This window comes from Vulpes vulpes, unplaced genomic scaffold (genome assembly GCF_048418805.1).
Source record: "Vulpes vulpes isolate BD-2025 unplaced genomic scaffold, VulVul3 Bu000000733, whole genome shotgun sequence".
Lineage (NCBI taxonomy): Eukaryota > Metazoa > Chordata > Mammalia > Carnivora > Canidae > Vulpes > Vulpes vulpes.
Genome location: NW_027325713.1, coordinates 32,251 through 48,778, shown reverse-complemented (window position 1 = coordinate 48,778; position 16,528 = coordinate 32,251). Strand labels below are relative to the sequence as shown.

The following is a 16,528-nucleotide window of genomic DNA, read 5'->3' as shown; positions in this document are numbered from 1 at the left end:
ATTCTTCTAAAACTATCCCCAAAAAAACAGAAAAAGAAAACTTCCAAATTCATTCCATGAGGCCACTATCATCCTGATACTAAAACCAGATAAAGACACACAGAAAAAAAGAACTACAGGACAATATCTCTGATGAATATAGATGTAAAAGTCTTCAACAAAATACTAACAGAATCCAGAAACACATTTAAAAAATCATTCAACATGATCAGGTAGGATTTATTCCCAGGCTGAAAGGGTGGTTCAAATATTCACAAATCAATCAACATGATATGTCACATCAATATGAAAAAGGATAGAAACCATAGGATCATTTCATGAGACATGAAGTATTTGACAAAGTGAAACAACTAGTTATGATAAAAGCCCTTAACCAAGTCGGTTTAGATGGAACACACCTCAACATAATAAAGGCCATATATGAAAAACCTACAGCATAAATCATCTCAACTGGGAAAAACTGAGAGCTTTCCCCCTGAGGTCAGGAAAAAGACAAAGATGTCCACTCTCACCACAGTTATTTAACATAGTACTGGAAGTCCCAGGCACAGCAATGAGACAACAAAAAGAAAAGCAAGGCATCAAAATTGGTAAGGAAGAAGAAAAACTCCCTCTATTTGCCAATGACACGAGACTATACATAGAAAACCTGAAAAACTCCACCAAAAACTACTAGAACTAATACACAAATTCAGTAAAGTTGGAGTCTACAAAATCAATGGGTGGAAATATGTTACATTTCCATGCACTAATGATGAAGCAGAAGAGAAATTAGTAAAAAATGCCATTTACGATTGCACCAGAATGGTAACTTACCCAGGAATAACCCTAACCAAAGAAGTGAAAGACCTGTACTTTGAAAACTATAAAATATTGATGAAAGAAATTGAAGAGACCACAAAGAAATGGAAAGACATCCCATGCTCATGGATTGAAAGAACAAATATTATTAAAATGTCTATATTACCCAAAACAGAAACTGAGGAAAAAAGAGACAGGCAATTAAAAGACCATGAGGATAGATTAAGGGAAATAAATGACAGCCTTAGGAAGAAAAACCTACGTTTAATTGGGGTTCCCGAGGGCGCCGAAAGGGACAGAGGGCCAGAATATGTATTTGAACAAATCCTAGCTGAAAACTTTCCGAATCTGGGAAGGGAAAGAGGCATTCAGATCCAGGAAATAGAGAGATCCCCCCCTAAAATCAACAAAACCCGATCAACACCTCGACATTTAATAGTGAAGCTTGCAAATTCCAAAGATAAGGAGAAGATCCTTAAAGCAGCAAGAGAAAAAAAGTCCCTGACTTTTATGGGGAGGAATATTAGGGTAACAGCAGACCTCTCCACAGAGACCTGGCAGGCCAGAAAGGGCTGGCAGGATATATTCAGGGTCCTAAATGAAAAGAACATGCAACCAAGAATACTCTATCCAGCAAGGCTGTCATTCAAAATGGAAGGAGAGATAAAGAGCTTCCAAGACAGGCAGGAACTAAAAGAATATGTAACCTCCAAACCAGCTCTGCAAGAAATTTTAAGGGGGACTCTTAAAATTCCCCTTTAAGAAGAAGTTCAGTGGAACAATCCACAAAAACAAGGACTGAATAGATATGATGACACTAAACTCATATCTATCAATAGTAACTCTGAACGTGAATGGGCTTAATGACCCCATCAAAAGGCGCAGGGTTTCAGACTGGATTAAAAAGCAGGACCCATCTATTTGCTGTCTACAAGAGACTCATTTTAGACAGAAGGACACCTACAACCTGAAAATAAAAGGTTGGAGAACCATTTACCATTCAAATGGTCCTCAAAAGAAAGCAGGGGTAGCCATCCTTATATCAGATAAATTAAAATTTACCCTGAAGACTATAGTGAGAGATGAAGAGGGACACTATCTCATACTCAAAGGATCTATCCAACAAGAAGACTTAACAATTCTCAATATATATGCCCCAAATGTGGGAGCTGCCAAATATTTAAACCAATTAATAACCAAACTGAAGAAATACTTTGATAATAATACACTTATACTTGGTGATTTCAATCTAGCTCTTTCTATACTAGATAGGTCTTCTAAGCACAACATATCCAAAGAAACGAGAGCTTTAAATGATACACTGGACCAGATGGATTTCACAGATATCTACAGAACTTTACATCCAAACTCAACTGAATACACATTCTTCTCAAGTGCACATGGAACTTTCTCCAGAATAGACCACATACTGGGTCACAAATCGGGTCTGAACCGATACCAAAAGATCGGGATAGTCCCCTGTATATTCTCAGACCATAATGCCTTGAAATTAGAACTTAATCACAACAAGAAGTTTGGAAGGACCACAAACACATGGAGGTTAAGGACCATCCTGCTAAAAGATGAAAAGGTCAACCAGGAAATTAAGGAAGAATTGAGAAGATTCATGGAAACTAATGAGAATGAAGATACAACCGTTCAAAATCTTTGGGACGCAGCAAAAGCAGTCCTGAGGGGGAAATACATCGCAATACAAGCATCCATTCAAAAACTGGAAAGAACTCAAATTCAAAAGCTCACCTTACACATAAAGGAACTAGAGAAAAAGCAACAAATGGACCCCACCCCCAGCAGAAGAAGACAGTTAATTAAAATTCGAGCAGAACTAAATGATATCGAGACCAAAAGAACTGTGGAACAGATCAACAGAACCAGGAGTTGGTTCTTTGAAAGAATTAATAAGATAGATAAACCATTAGCGAACCTTATTAAAAAGAAGAGAGAGAAGACTCAAATTAATAAAATCATGAATGAGAAAGGAGAGATCACTACCAACACCAAGGAAATACAAACGATTCTAAAAACATATTATGAACAGCTGTATGCCAATAAATTAGGAAATCTAGAAGAAATGGATGCATTCCTGGAAAGCCACAAACTACCAAAACTGGAGCAGGAAGAAATAGAAAACCTGAACAGGCCAATAACCAGGGAGGAAATTGAAGCAGTCATCAAAAACCTCCCGAGACACAAGACTCCAGGGCCAGATGGCTTCCCAGGGGAATTCTATCAAACGTTTAAAGAAGAAATCATACCTATTCTACTAAAGCTGTTTGGAAAGATAGAAAGAGATGGAGTACTGCCAAATTCGTTCTATGAGGCCAGCATCACCTTAATTCCGAAACCAGACAAAGACCCCACCAAAAAGGAGAATTACAGACCAATATCCCTGATGAACATGGATGCAAAAATTCTCAACAAGATACTAGCCAATAGGATCCAACAACACATTAAGAAAATTATTCACCATGACCAAGTAGGATTTATCCCTGGGACACAAGGCTGGTTCAACACTCGTAAAACCATCAATGTGATTCATCATATCAGCAAGAGAAAAACCAAGAACCATATGATCCTCTCATTGGATGCAGAGAAAGCATTTGACAAAATACAGCATCCATTCCTGATCAAAACACTTCAGAGTGTTGGGATAGAGGGAACTTTCCTCGACATCTTAAAAGCCATTTACGAAAAGCCCACAGCAAATATCATTCTCAATGGGGAAGCACTGGGAGCCTTTCCCCTAAGATCAGGAACAAGACAGGGATGTCCACTCTCACCACTGCTGTTCAACATAGTTCTGGAAGTCCTCGCCTCAGCAATCAGACAACAAAAAGACATTAAAGGCATTCAAATTGGCAAAGAAGAAGTCAAACTCTCCCTCTTCGCCGATGACATGATACTCTACATAGAAAACCCAAAAGCCTCCACCCCAAGATTGCTAGAACTCATACAGCAATTTGGTAGCGTGGCAGGATACAAAATCAATGCCCAGAAATCAATGGCATTTCTATACACTAACAATGAGACTGAAGAAAGAGAAATTAAGGAGTCAATCCCATTTACAATTGCACCCAAAAGCATAAGATACCTAGGAATAAACCTTACCAAGGAGGTGAAGGATCTATACCCTAAAAACTATAGAACACTTCTGAAAGAAATTGAGGAAGACACAAAGAGATGGAAAAATATTCCATGCTCATGGATTGGCAGAATTAATATTGTGAAAATGTCAATGTTACCCAGGGCAATTTACACGTTTAATGCAATCCCTATCAAAATACCATGGACTTTCTTCAGAGAGTTAGAACAAATTATTTTAAGATTTGTGTGGAATCAGAAAAGACCCCGAATAGCCAGGGGAATTTTAAAAAAGAAAACCATAGCTGGGGGCATCACAATGCCAGATTTCAGGTTGTACTACAAAGCTGTGGTCATCAAGACAGTGTGGTACTGGCACAAAAATAGACACATAGATCAATGGAACAGAATAGAGAACCCAGAAGTGGACCCTGAAATGTATGGTCATCTAATATTCGATAAAGGAGGAAAGACTATCCATTGGAAGAAAGACAGTCTCTTCAATAAATGGTGTTGGGAAAATTGGACATCCACATGCAGAAGAATGAAACTGGACCACTCTCTTTCACCATACACAAAGATAAACTCAAAATGGATGAGAGATCTAAATGTGAGACAAGAGTCCATCAAAATCCTAGAGGAGAACACAGGCAACACCCTTTTTGAACTCGGCCACAGTAACTTCTTGCAAGATACATCCACAAAGGCAAAAGAAACAAAAGCAAAAATGAACTATTGGGACTTCATCAAGATAAGAAGCTTTTGCACAGCAAAGGATACAGTCAAAAAAACTAAAAGACAACCTACAGAATGGGAGAGGATATTTGCAAACGACATATCAGATAAAGGGCTAGTTTCCAAAATCTATAAAGAACTTATTAAACTCAACACCAAAGAAACAAACAATCCAATCATGAAATGGGCAAAAGACATGAAGAGAAATCTCACAGAGGAAGACATGGACATGGCCAACATGCACATGAGAAAGTGCTCTGCTTCACTTGCCATCAGGGAAATACAAATCAAAACCACAATGAGATACCACCTCACACCAGTGAGAATGGGGAAAATTAACAAGGCAGGAAACAACAAATGTTGGAGAGGATGCGGAGAAAAGGGAACCCTCTTACACTGTTGGTGGGACTGTGAACTGGTGCAGCCACTCTGGAAAACTGTGTGGAGGTTCCTCAAAGAGTTAAAAATAGACCTGCCCTACGACCCAGCAATTGCACTGTTGGGGATTTACCCCAAAGATTCAGATGCAACGAAACGTCGGGACACCTGCACCCCGATGTTTCTATCAGCAATGGCCACAATAGCCAAACTGTGGAAGGAGCCTCGGTGTCCATCGAAAGATGAATGGATAAAGAAGATGTGGTTTATGTATACAATGGAATATTACTCAGCGATTAGAAACGACAAATACCCACCATTTGCTTCAACGTGGATGGAACTGGAGGGTATTATGCTGAGTGAAATAAGTCAATCGGAGAAGGACAAACAGTGTATGTTCTCATTCATTTGGGGAATATAAATAATAGTGAAAGGGAATATAAAGGAAGGGAGAAGAAATGTTGGGAAATATCAGGAAGGGAGACAGAACATAAAGACTCCTAACTCGGGGAAACGAACTAGGGGTGGTGGAAGGGGGGAGGAGGGCGGGTGTTGGAGGGGAATGGGTGACGGGCACTGAGGTGGACACTTGACAGGATGAGCACTGGGTGTTTTTCTGTATGTTGGTAAATTGAACACCAATAAAAATTAATTTAAAAAAATAATAATAATAAAAAAAAATAAAAAATAAATAAAAAAAAAATGTCTATATTACCCAAAACAATCTACATAGTTAATGCAATGCCTATCAAAACACCAACAGCATTTTTCACAGAGCTAGAACAAAAACATCATAAAATTTACATAGAATCACAAAAGACTCTTAATAGCCAGAGCAATTTTGAAAAAAGAAAAGCAAAGCTGGGATGCCTAGGTGGCTCAGTGGTTGAACATCTAACTTTGACCCAGGACCTGATCCCTGGGTCCTGGGATTGAGTTCTACATCAGGCTCACCGCCTGCTTCTCCCTCTGCCTATGTCTCTGCCTCTCTCTGTGTGTCTCTCATGAATAAATAAATAAAATCTTAAAAAGAAAAGAAAAAAAAGCTGAAGGCATCACAATCCCAGGCTTCAGGTTATATTGCAGAGCTATAATAATCAAAACAATATGATAGTCACACAAAAATAGACACATAGATTAATAGGATAGAAAGACCAAAAATAAAACCACAATTATATGGTCAATTAATCTTTGACAGAGTAGGAAAGAATATCAAATGGTAAAAAAGAATATCTCTTCAAGGAATGGTGTTGGGAAAACTGGACAGCAGCATGCAAAACTATGAAACTGCATCACTCTCTTTTACCATACATAAAAGTAAACTCCAAATAGATTAAAGACCTAATTGTGAGTCCTGAAACCATCAAAATCCTAGAGGAGAGCACAGGCAATAATGTTTCTGACACTGACTGTAACAACATTTTTCTAGATATGTATCCTGAGGCAAGAGAAACAAAATCAAAAATAAACTATTGATACTACATCAAAATAAAAAGCTTCTGCATGGCAAAGGAAAGAATCAACAAAACTAAAAGGTAACCTACTGAATGTGAGAAGATATTTTGCAAATAACATGTCCAATAAAGGGTTAGTATTCAGAATATATACTTTCACAACTCAACACCCCAAAAATGAATAATCCAATTAAAAATGGGCAAATCACTTGAATGGACATTTCTCCAAAGAAAACAACCAGATGGTCAACAGACATATAAAACGATGCTCAGCATCACTGATCATCAGGGAAATGCAAATCAAAACCAAAATGAGATTCCACCCCATAACCTATCAGAATGGCAAAAATAAAAAACACAAGAAACAACAGGTGTTGGTTAGGATGTGGAGAAAAAGCAACACTCATGTACTGTTCATGGGAATGCAAACTGGTGCAGCCACTGTGGAAAACAGTAAGGAGTTTCCTCAAAACTTTAAAATAGAACTGCCCTATGATCCAGTAATCACTCTACTGGATTTTTACCCCTCAAAATACAAAAACACTAATTCAAAGGGATACAGGCACCCCAATGTGTGTGGGAGCATTATTTACAATAGCCAAACTATGAAAGCAGCCCAGTGCCCACTAATAATGAATAGATAAAAAAGTAGTGTGTGTGCATGCTTGCACGGGCACACACTGTGTGTAATGGAATATTATTCACCCATAAAAAAGAATGAAATCATGTTTTTTGCAACGATATGGATAGATCTAGAGAGAAAAATGGTAAGTGAATTAAGTCAGTCAAAGACAAATACCATATAGATAACACATGATTTCACTCATCAGGGGAATTTAAGAAACAAAACAAATGAGCAAAGGAAAAAAAAAAAGAGAGTGGCAGAAACTAAGGAACAGATTTTTAACTAAATAGACAAATTGATAGCTACCAGAGTGGAGGTGGCTGGGGCAATGGGGAAACAGCAGATGGGGATTAAGGAATACACTTGTGATGAAGAGTGATGCATAGAATTGTTGAATCACTGTATTGTACACTTGAAACTAATATAACACTTTATGTGAACTATCCTGGAATTGAAATAAAATAAGGAAATGTATATTCACATAATATGATGACTTTGGTTAATAAGGTATTACATGATTGAAAATTGCAAAGATATCTGTTAAAAATTCTCAGCATAAGAAAAAAGATTGCAACTGTGTAAGAAGACGGATGTTAGCTAAACTTATTGTGGTAAACATTTCTAAATATACATATATACAAATAAAAAATAAGAACCTTTCTATAGTGTATTCTCTCTATATATATTTATATATTGTGTTACTAATAAATGCTATCACAAATTCTTACAACCTTTTCTTAATAAGTTCTTATAGCAAAGTGTTTTTTATTTTTCTTCATGTAAGAAGATTATGATATTATTACCCTGATATTTAAAGAATGTTCATTATGGGAATTTTAAGAGGGAAAGTGAGCAAGTAAATATTCTAATAAAAAAGGTGAAATAAATTCAATAGACGCAGAATATCAACCACAAATATGCATTTAAAAAATAAAGCAACTAAATTTAATGATGTATCAATGGATAAACCTAGTTCTAAGAACATTTATATTTAATGGAAGAACTATTCTTGGGACATAGAATGTTAAAACATCTTAACTATTCCTCACCTGATATAAACTACCACCATTTTAGTTCAGAAAACTGTGATTTTGAACAAACTATGGATTTTCCTCCTTATGTTCACAGAATACCAATGATAGCAGACAGGAAAATTTATGCCATGTGTCCCTGTTAATTAAGCTCCCTTGCTTGTAAGCCATTTCAAGAATTGGAGAGAAATCTCAATTCAAAAGTCTCCAGATATTAACTCATGGTTAAATCATTTCTATTACTTTAATAAATATGATTTTAATTTGCAAGAGCTCTTTTAAGAAATGGTTAACATACACAATAGATTCTCCTTTGAAACTGGTACCCCAACTAGGGCACTGATAATTTTGCATTTATATATTTATATTTATTTAATTTTGCCTTATTATACATATATAAAATGAAACTAACATAACACTGTGCTATATATATATACTAATATGAAAATGTATTATATATATACTACATAATACACACTCACACACCACACAGGCAAGCTTGGACTCAATAGTATTATCCCAATTCTTAAATGGATATATAATTAATTGTCATTAATACTGTGCATTTTGTTATGCCAGAAAGATCCAGGTTATTAGAATTCTGAGTTCCACTGATTCCTAAATGTATTACATTTTATAGGTGGAAAATTGAGCTCATTGAATATTGTTTGAAATGAAGAGCCTCATTCTCAGGCCTCTGTTTCCTTCACTAGGAGGTGCTGAAGGGTTCTTGGGGCAAAACTGGATTTCACAACCTTTGGAAGAAACAATGGCTATCTTCTTTGTGTCCCAGCCTGGTTTAAAATGATTCAGGGAGGGATCCCTGGGTGGCACAGCGGTTTGGCGCCTGCCTTTGGCCCAGGGCGCGATCCTGGAGACCAGGGATCGAATCTCACGTCGGGCTCCCGGTGCATGGAGCCTGCTTCTCCCTCTGCCTGTGTCTCTGCCTCTCTCTCTATCTCTCTGTGACTATCATAAATAAAAAATAAAAAATAAAAAAAAATAAATTAAAAAAAATAAAATAAAATGATTCAGGGAGACTGTGCCTCTGAATGGTCATATCAAGGCCAAACCACAAATTAATCTGAAATTTGGTCACTGAGGCATCTACTCCAAAATATTAATTGGAAGCCTTCTGTGGATCTAGCTCCATCGTAGGCAAAGTTGGTTGGTTTGAGTATTCTTTTCCAAAGAATCTTTTCTTTACCTTTTTTTAAAAAATATATTTTAGTTATTCACGAGAGAGAGAGAGGTAGAGACACAGGCAGAGGGAGAAGCAGACACCTCGCAAGGAGCCCAATGTGGGATTCGATCCCAGGGCTGGGGATCATGCACTGAGCCAAAGGCAAATGGTCATCTGCTGAGCCACCCAGGCGTCACTGGGGAATCTTTTCTTTTTTAAGAATTTATTTATTTTAGAGAGAGTGGGAGCAGCGGGAGGGGCAAAGGGAGAGGGACAAGCAGACTCCCACTGAGCAGGGATCCCGATGTGTGGCTCAATACCCAGACCTTGAGATCAAAACATGAGCCAAAGTCAGATGCTTAACCAACTGAGCCACTCAGGCGCTCCTGCGTGTTATTTTCATAATGTCTCAGTGGCAGAAATTAATGCCAAGTTGTGGGTGGCACTAGGATCATATATACCAATAAAGTACCTTAAAGACTAAGAACCCCAGAATATCAGTTGCATTGTCAAGAGTTAGAACACAGTGAATAGAATTAAATTTCTTTTAAAAGAGCCAAGAGTGCTTAGTGGTTAAACAATCTTTAGATCAGACAGCCTGACTTTGTAATGTGATCTGCCACATATAATCCTGGACAATTTATGCAATCTCTCCACATATCACATCTCGAAAAGGAGGATGACAGAGTCACTATGTATAACAAAGTTAGGAAATAAATAGGTGCTGTCCTTGAAGCATTTTCTATTGCAGTTGACAAATGACAAAGACTTCATAAATTTTAGCCATCATGATTAGGTTCCAGGTAGTGGAACTTGGGAGGATGAGAAGAATTAGCACAGAGGAGCTAAGAAAAAAATCATTTCAGCTAATAGAGTGTGAGTAAAGGCTTACATTAAAGAAATTCAATACACAACCTTCATCATCCTGTATAATCTAGTTGCTACCTACCTCTCTAAACTCCTTTCAAGACATCTCAACTACATTCATTGTCATTTAGCTACACTGGCATTCACTCTGTTAAACATGCTCTGATTATTCCCGCCTTCAGATTGTCACACATACTCTTTACTTTTTATTTGCCTAAAAACTGTTCATTCTTCAAGTTTTAATTTAATGTCTCTTCTTCAGGAATACCTTCACTGAAACAGACACTCATCCCAATTTGAATGATGTGGGAAACAAAGGCAGAAGAAAAATTATTAAACTTCCTTACCATCTACAGCACACTGACAAGTCCATGAAAAAGGCAGACCAACATTCCTCCAGGGACTCAACTGTTTCAATGTTAAAACTTTGCTAAAGGCAAAAGACAACCTTCCCGGGAGGCCTTTCCCCCGGGAAGGTCGGTGCAGCTCCTGCTCCTCCGGGACGGGGCTCTCCTGTCCTGGGGACACTCGCCCCGGCCCCAGCCCGGCTCCACGCGGGCCCCTCCCCCTTGGAGGCCTTTTGTTCCTTTATTTCTTTTTCCCGTCTTCCTACCTTGATAGAAGCGCGAACTCTTCTCACTGTAGCGTTCCAGCTGGTCTCTCTTTAAATCTCAGGCCGAATTCGTAGATTTTCAGGATGATTTGAATGTTTTCTAGGTAATTTGTTGAGGACAAGTGACTTGGGGACCCTACTCTGCCGCCATCTTGCCCCTCCCTCCCATTATTTTTGTTTTGATTCGATTATTTTCTATTCGATTTGATTTTTTTCATGTCGATTTGATTATTTTGTTTTCGATTTGATTTTCATTTCGATTGATTATTTTCGTTTCGATTTCATCATTTTCTATTCTATTCGATTATTTTAGTTACTATTTGATTACTTTCGATTCGATTCCATTATTTTCATGTCGATTTGATTATTTTGGTTTCGTTTCTATTATTTTCGTTTCGATTGATTATTTTCGATTCGATTTGATTATTTTTGATTCAATTTGATTATTTTTGTTTCGATTTGATTATTTTTGATTCGATTTGATTTTTTTCATGTCAATTTGATTTTAGTTTCGATTTGATTATTTTCAATTCGATTTGATTTTTTTCATGTCGATATGATTTTAGTTTCGATTTGATTATTTTCGATTCGATTTGATTTTTTTCATGTGGATTTGATTATTTTGGCTTCGATTTGATTTTCATTTCGATTGATTATTTTCGTTTCGATTATGTTTTTATTCGATTCGATTATCTTCGTTTTGATTCGATTATTTTCGTTTCGATTCAGTTCCATTCCATTCGATATTTATCAATTCGATGCGATTTGATTTTCTTCAATTCGATTCGATTCCATTCCATTTTTTTCATTTCGATTTGATTATTTTTCTTTTGACTGTATTCTTTTTATTCCATTCGATTATTTTCGTTTTGATTCGATTTTCATTTCGATTGGATTATTTTTGTTTCAACTCAATTATTTTCGTTTCAACTCCATTGTTTTTGATTCGATTCGATTATTTTCGTTTCAATTCGAATTTTTAAATCGATTCGTTTATTTTCACTTCGATTTGATTATTTACATTTCGATTCAATTATTTTCGATTCGATTCGATTATTTTCATTTCGATTCGATTATTTTCGATTCGACTCGATTATTGTTGATTTGATTCGATTATTTTGGTTTCAATTTGATTACTTTTGATTCTATCTGATTATTTTCGTTTCGATGTGATTATTTTCGATTCAATTCGATTATTTTCATTTTGATTGATTATTTTGGTTTCGATTCGATTATTTTCGTTTTGATGCGATTTTTTTCGTTTCGATTCGCTTATTTTCGTTTCGATTATGTTTTTATTCGATTCGATTATCTTCGTTTTGATTCGATTATTTTCGTTTCGATTCAATTCCATTCCATTCGATATTTATCGATTTGATGCGATTTGATTTTCTTCAATTCGATTCGATTCCATTCCATTTTTTTCATTTCGATTTGATTATTTTTCTTTTGATTGTATTCTTTTTATTCCATTCGATTATTTTCGTTTTGATTCGATTTTCATTTCGATTGGATTATTTTTGTTTCAACTCAATTATTTTCGTTTCAACTCGATTGTTTTTGATTCGATTCGATTATTTTCGTTAATGATATCCTGAAACATGAAAACACTAACTGACAGCCTACCTATGTCAGTTTTCTTACAGAGAAGTGTATTAAGCAAACAATTTCTTTTCAAGGAAATCTATCTTATTTCTTTTGTGTTAAAGCTTAATTCAATTTTTAGCATTTCTTTTTTTTTTTTTTTAATTTTTTTTTTTTTTTTAATTTATGATAGTCACAGAGAGAGAGAGAGAGAGGCAGAGACACAGGCGGAAGGAGAAGCAGGCCCCATGCACCGGGAGCCTGATGTGGGATTCGATCCCGGGTCTCCAGGATCGCGCCCTGGGCCAAAGGCAGGCGCCAAACCGCTGCGCCACCCAGGGATCCCAATTTTTAGCATTTCAAATAATTAAAATGTTTTCCTTGAGCTTCTGTATTTTATGACTTTTTGATATGACATCAACTCAAATTGTACAAAATTTTACCACTTTAAATTCTGACTCAATAATAGTAAGAATTTTGGAAAATGAAAAAGCCAGGTACAGAGCCTTTTAAAGCACATAGTAACATAAAGATTTCATATTATCTTAAATGTTAAAAAAAGGGAAGTTGTACAGTATGATAAAAGTTAACTGCTTAGAAGAAAGTTTTTTCTGCTGTATGAAAATACTGCTGAAAACAAACATGTAAGATCACTATAAACTTAGCTGGTTAATAAAAAGTAATGCTACTAGAATACTGTATCTTACCTAATGCACTTATTGAATGAAAGTGTTTTAAGAAGTCACTGAGACACAAAGATGACAGAACAGCACCACCTAGTTCTCTATATAAAAGTTTAAAATATGTATGCATCTCTGACTTACTTCAGAGAACTGAATATACTCTCAAAAATAAGTCATTTAATATAAAACTATATGCTTGCAAATTATTACCTGCAACAGAGCATTTACTTCAATTGCTTTGATTTTAACGTTTCATTTAAAAGAAAAAGCAAAATTAAAGATAACAGTTAAGCTGAGGTTTTTTAGTTGTGCAAGGCACTGCATTCTGTAATCCAGATAAGTAAATCTCTAAGTAGACTAACTGTACATGCTTGACCACCACCATTATGATTTCCAAAAGTATATATCTTTTTTTTTTTTTATTCTATCTACTACAAGATATATATATCATCTACCCCGGGGACACCGATGGACAATAAATAATAATATAAAAACACCATATGACCTGTTAGGAATATGACCTCATGTGCATGTTGAGGTCATCAATCAAAGTTAAATACTAAAAGAAATAATATAAAGATATCGAGAATATTTGTATCCCACTCATTATTTTACATATTCCAACATTTCACACAACTGTATATACAATTCATTTTATTTTTAAAGTTTTTAAGTGGTATTCTCATCTATTCTCCAGCTTTATTTATCAGGTGATTCTTATTTCAGCCATATTCAGGGCAGCTTGAGCAGGAGGAAATATTTCAAGAACAACATTTCATCGGCAGTCTCGAGAAGCCATATACTAGTAGCACAGGTTTTAATCAGGCACAATGTAGTATTGTAATATAAGCAAGGGACAGAGTTTTAATATATATGACACAGTATAAGGAGCATTGTTTCTGGATAGGACACCTTAAAAATGTTTTCCCTGAGGCATCAGCAGCTCTTTAAATGACTGTCACTGGTAACATCAGAATTGCTCAAGCAGAACTTCAGCTCTAAAAAAACTAAATATTGTTGCTTGTTACATAGATTCTTCTCACAGACCTCTTCTCCCCTACATTCCCTCTGCTGACCTGGTCATCTACTGTTCTGGCCCACTGAGCCTTTATGAAATTAAATGAATCATCCTCTTGAACAAATCAGTTAGAATAGACCATGCTTGAATATTTCTTGTTCACTTGTCAGCTTCTTTCAAGTTGTATTAATAAAAAAAAAGAAAGAAACTGGAATCATACTGAGAATGTTTTCAGGATAAACAACTGGAGGAAATGAGAGCTCTTTAGGCCAAACTTAAATAAAAAAAAAATGTTAAAAGCTCAGTGAGGCTTATAGTAATGCTCTTAAATCAGTGATTTCATATTTTCATTGATACATCCACATTAGGTAACTATTGAAAACATATTACTATAAAAATGGATTTTTTATTTTAGAAAATAAGCTAGGGTGTTACATATTTTTGTGTAACTAGTGTCTCAGCTACTAGACTATTAACCCCATGAGGGTGGAAACCGTTTTCCACCTTGTTACTGTGTATATCTAACATTTAAAACAGTGCCTGCAAGTAGATATTGGTTTAAAAAAATTAAACAGTGAATGAGTAAGTTATGCTTAAGAAAACCAAAGCCTATGAAGAATAAAATGATTATAGAAATTTACACATGCACACATTGAATAATGCACAAAAGCAAAATTCAATTTAAAATTGAAACAGTCTATTTTCTTATAATAAAAATGGCTAATGGAATGAGAGCTGGTGTTGTATGAAAGTGATGAATCACTGAATTCTGCTTCTGAAACCAATGTTGTGCTGTATTACTACCTATAATTTAAGTAAAAAATTTAAAGAGAAAAAAAATAAAATAAAGGACTAACAGCAAAAATTTACTAATTTTTGAAGTTGATATCTACGGATGTAATTTCATGAGAAAGGCATGTATAACCCAAGCTCAGGCTGATGACTACAAAACTAATTCATAAAACTCATTGACAGAGACAGAAAGCTCTGAAATTTATGTAGACATATGTATCAGAATAAAAATCTCTTTACAGTGTAAAATCTTAACTGAATAATGCACGGGTAGATATCAAAAATTAAATTTTAGTAAAAGGTATTTTTTAAGACTACACAGTGAATGTTACACTGTGTTACAAACTATTTTTAGGTGGAAAGTGAAAAGAGATATGCCATTTCTGTAGTCTTCAATCATCCATAATATTCTTCTACAACCCATGACCAAAGAATGAGTGTGATTCCAGTTTCTCAGTCTACAGAAGAAACTGCAGAAGTAACTTGCTTGGTTACTGGGTGTCTCGGTCAGTTAAGCATCTGACTCTCGATTTTGACTGGGGTCATGATTTCAGGGTTGTGAGATCAAGCCCCCCATTGGGCTAACGCTGGAGATGGAGCCTACTTAAGATTTCCTCTCTCCCTCTCCCTCCCCCTCACACAGAAAAGAAGAAAGCAAAAGAAAGTAACTCGCCCAAGGTCTCTAAAATAGTGGCATGGTGTAGATGAGAACTGAGGCCTTTTCATTCCTACCATTATGTCTTGCTGCTGCAGGGCACTTCCAAAATTCAGAGTTTGAGTTAGTCCAGCGATATCTCCTCGCTGTACAGAATATGGAACCTACCACCACGAGGCCAGAGTCTTTACTGTGCCTCCACGCTAGCAGTAGTTTGGCATGGCTGCTGCGTATGTTCTCCTGAAGGATCAGGGCTGTGATTCATGCCTCCTCCCCTGTCACAAGTTACTCCCATTCTCTGTTCAGTCCCCCAAGATGATATGAAAGTTTTCAGAGGAAATTATCTCTAACACCTGATCAAGTTTACTACTGGCTTGTGATAAGACCATCATTAAATGATAGGAAGACTGTCTTCCCAACTTGTCCACACCCATCCATCAAACAAAGTTGTGGTATTACAAAATACACTTTCAGGCTGTCCTGTCCTTCAAGGATAACTTGATGTTCTGCTTTGTTGGTCGTCTGTACTTGTGGAGCCAATAAAATTCGGTAAAGCGAAGTGAAGGTTTAAAATAAATCTGACCTTACTGAACTCTACTAGATCTCTAAAAAACTATGAACTTATCACTGTATCAATACTTTCATCTTAGCTATTCCACGGAAGTGAAAGGATAGGGAGGATTGAAGTTTCAGAATACGATTAGTCTTACCTCACCCATAGCATTTTTATGTTTAAAGAAAAAAATGCAGGCCAATGGGCATGAAACTATCATATGTAAATTTTACTTGGCCTTTTAAAGATACGTTTTTTATATTAAAACTAGATATATAACTTTATATATTAAAAATATATAATTTTTACTGAACACACTTCATTTTCATGCTAGTTAGCATCAGGTCTTTCCATAAAGACATTGTTCAGTATTCTTTTGAAGAATATAACGGATATTGTTTTTAATTTGGTGACTCTGGACAAAAACTTTGGCCTGAAATGCTTTCCTTCTATC

At 35.9% G+C, this 16,528-nt stretch overlaps 1 long non-coding RNA gene across 5 annotated transcripts in view; it reads right to left on the bottom strand.

Annotated features, from left to right (window-relative positions):
- Positions 1-10,987, bottom strand: part of LOC140596699 (uncharacterized) — a 76,486-nt gene extending 65,499 nt beyond the window's left edge. For 2 of the 5 annotated variants that reach the window (XR_011998605.1, XR_011998602.1), the window contains exon 1: positions 10,790-10,978. This is a non-coding gene — a long non-coding RNA (uncharacterized lncRNA). Of the gene's footprint in view, positions 1-10,523; positions 10,761-10,789 lie in introns of those variants that run through there. The other 3 variants (XR_011998604.1, XR_011998600.1, XR_011998601.1) reach the window with 3 other exon arrangements.
- Between the last annotated feature and the right edge of the window lie 5,541 nt (positions 10,988-16,528).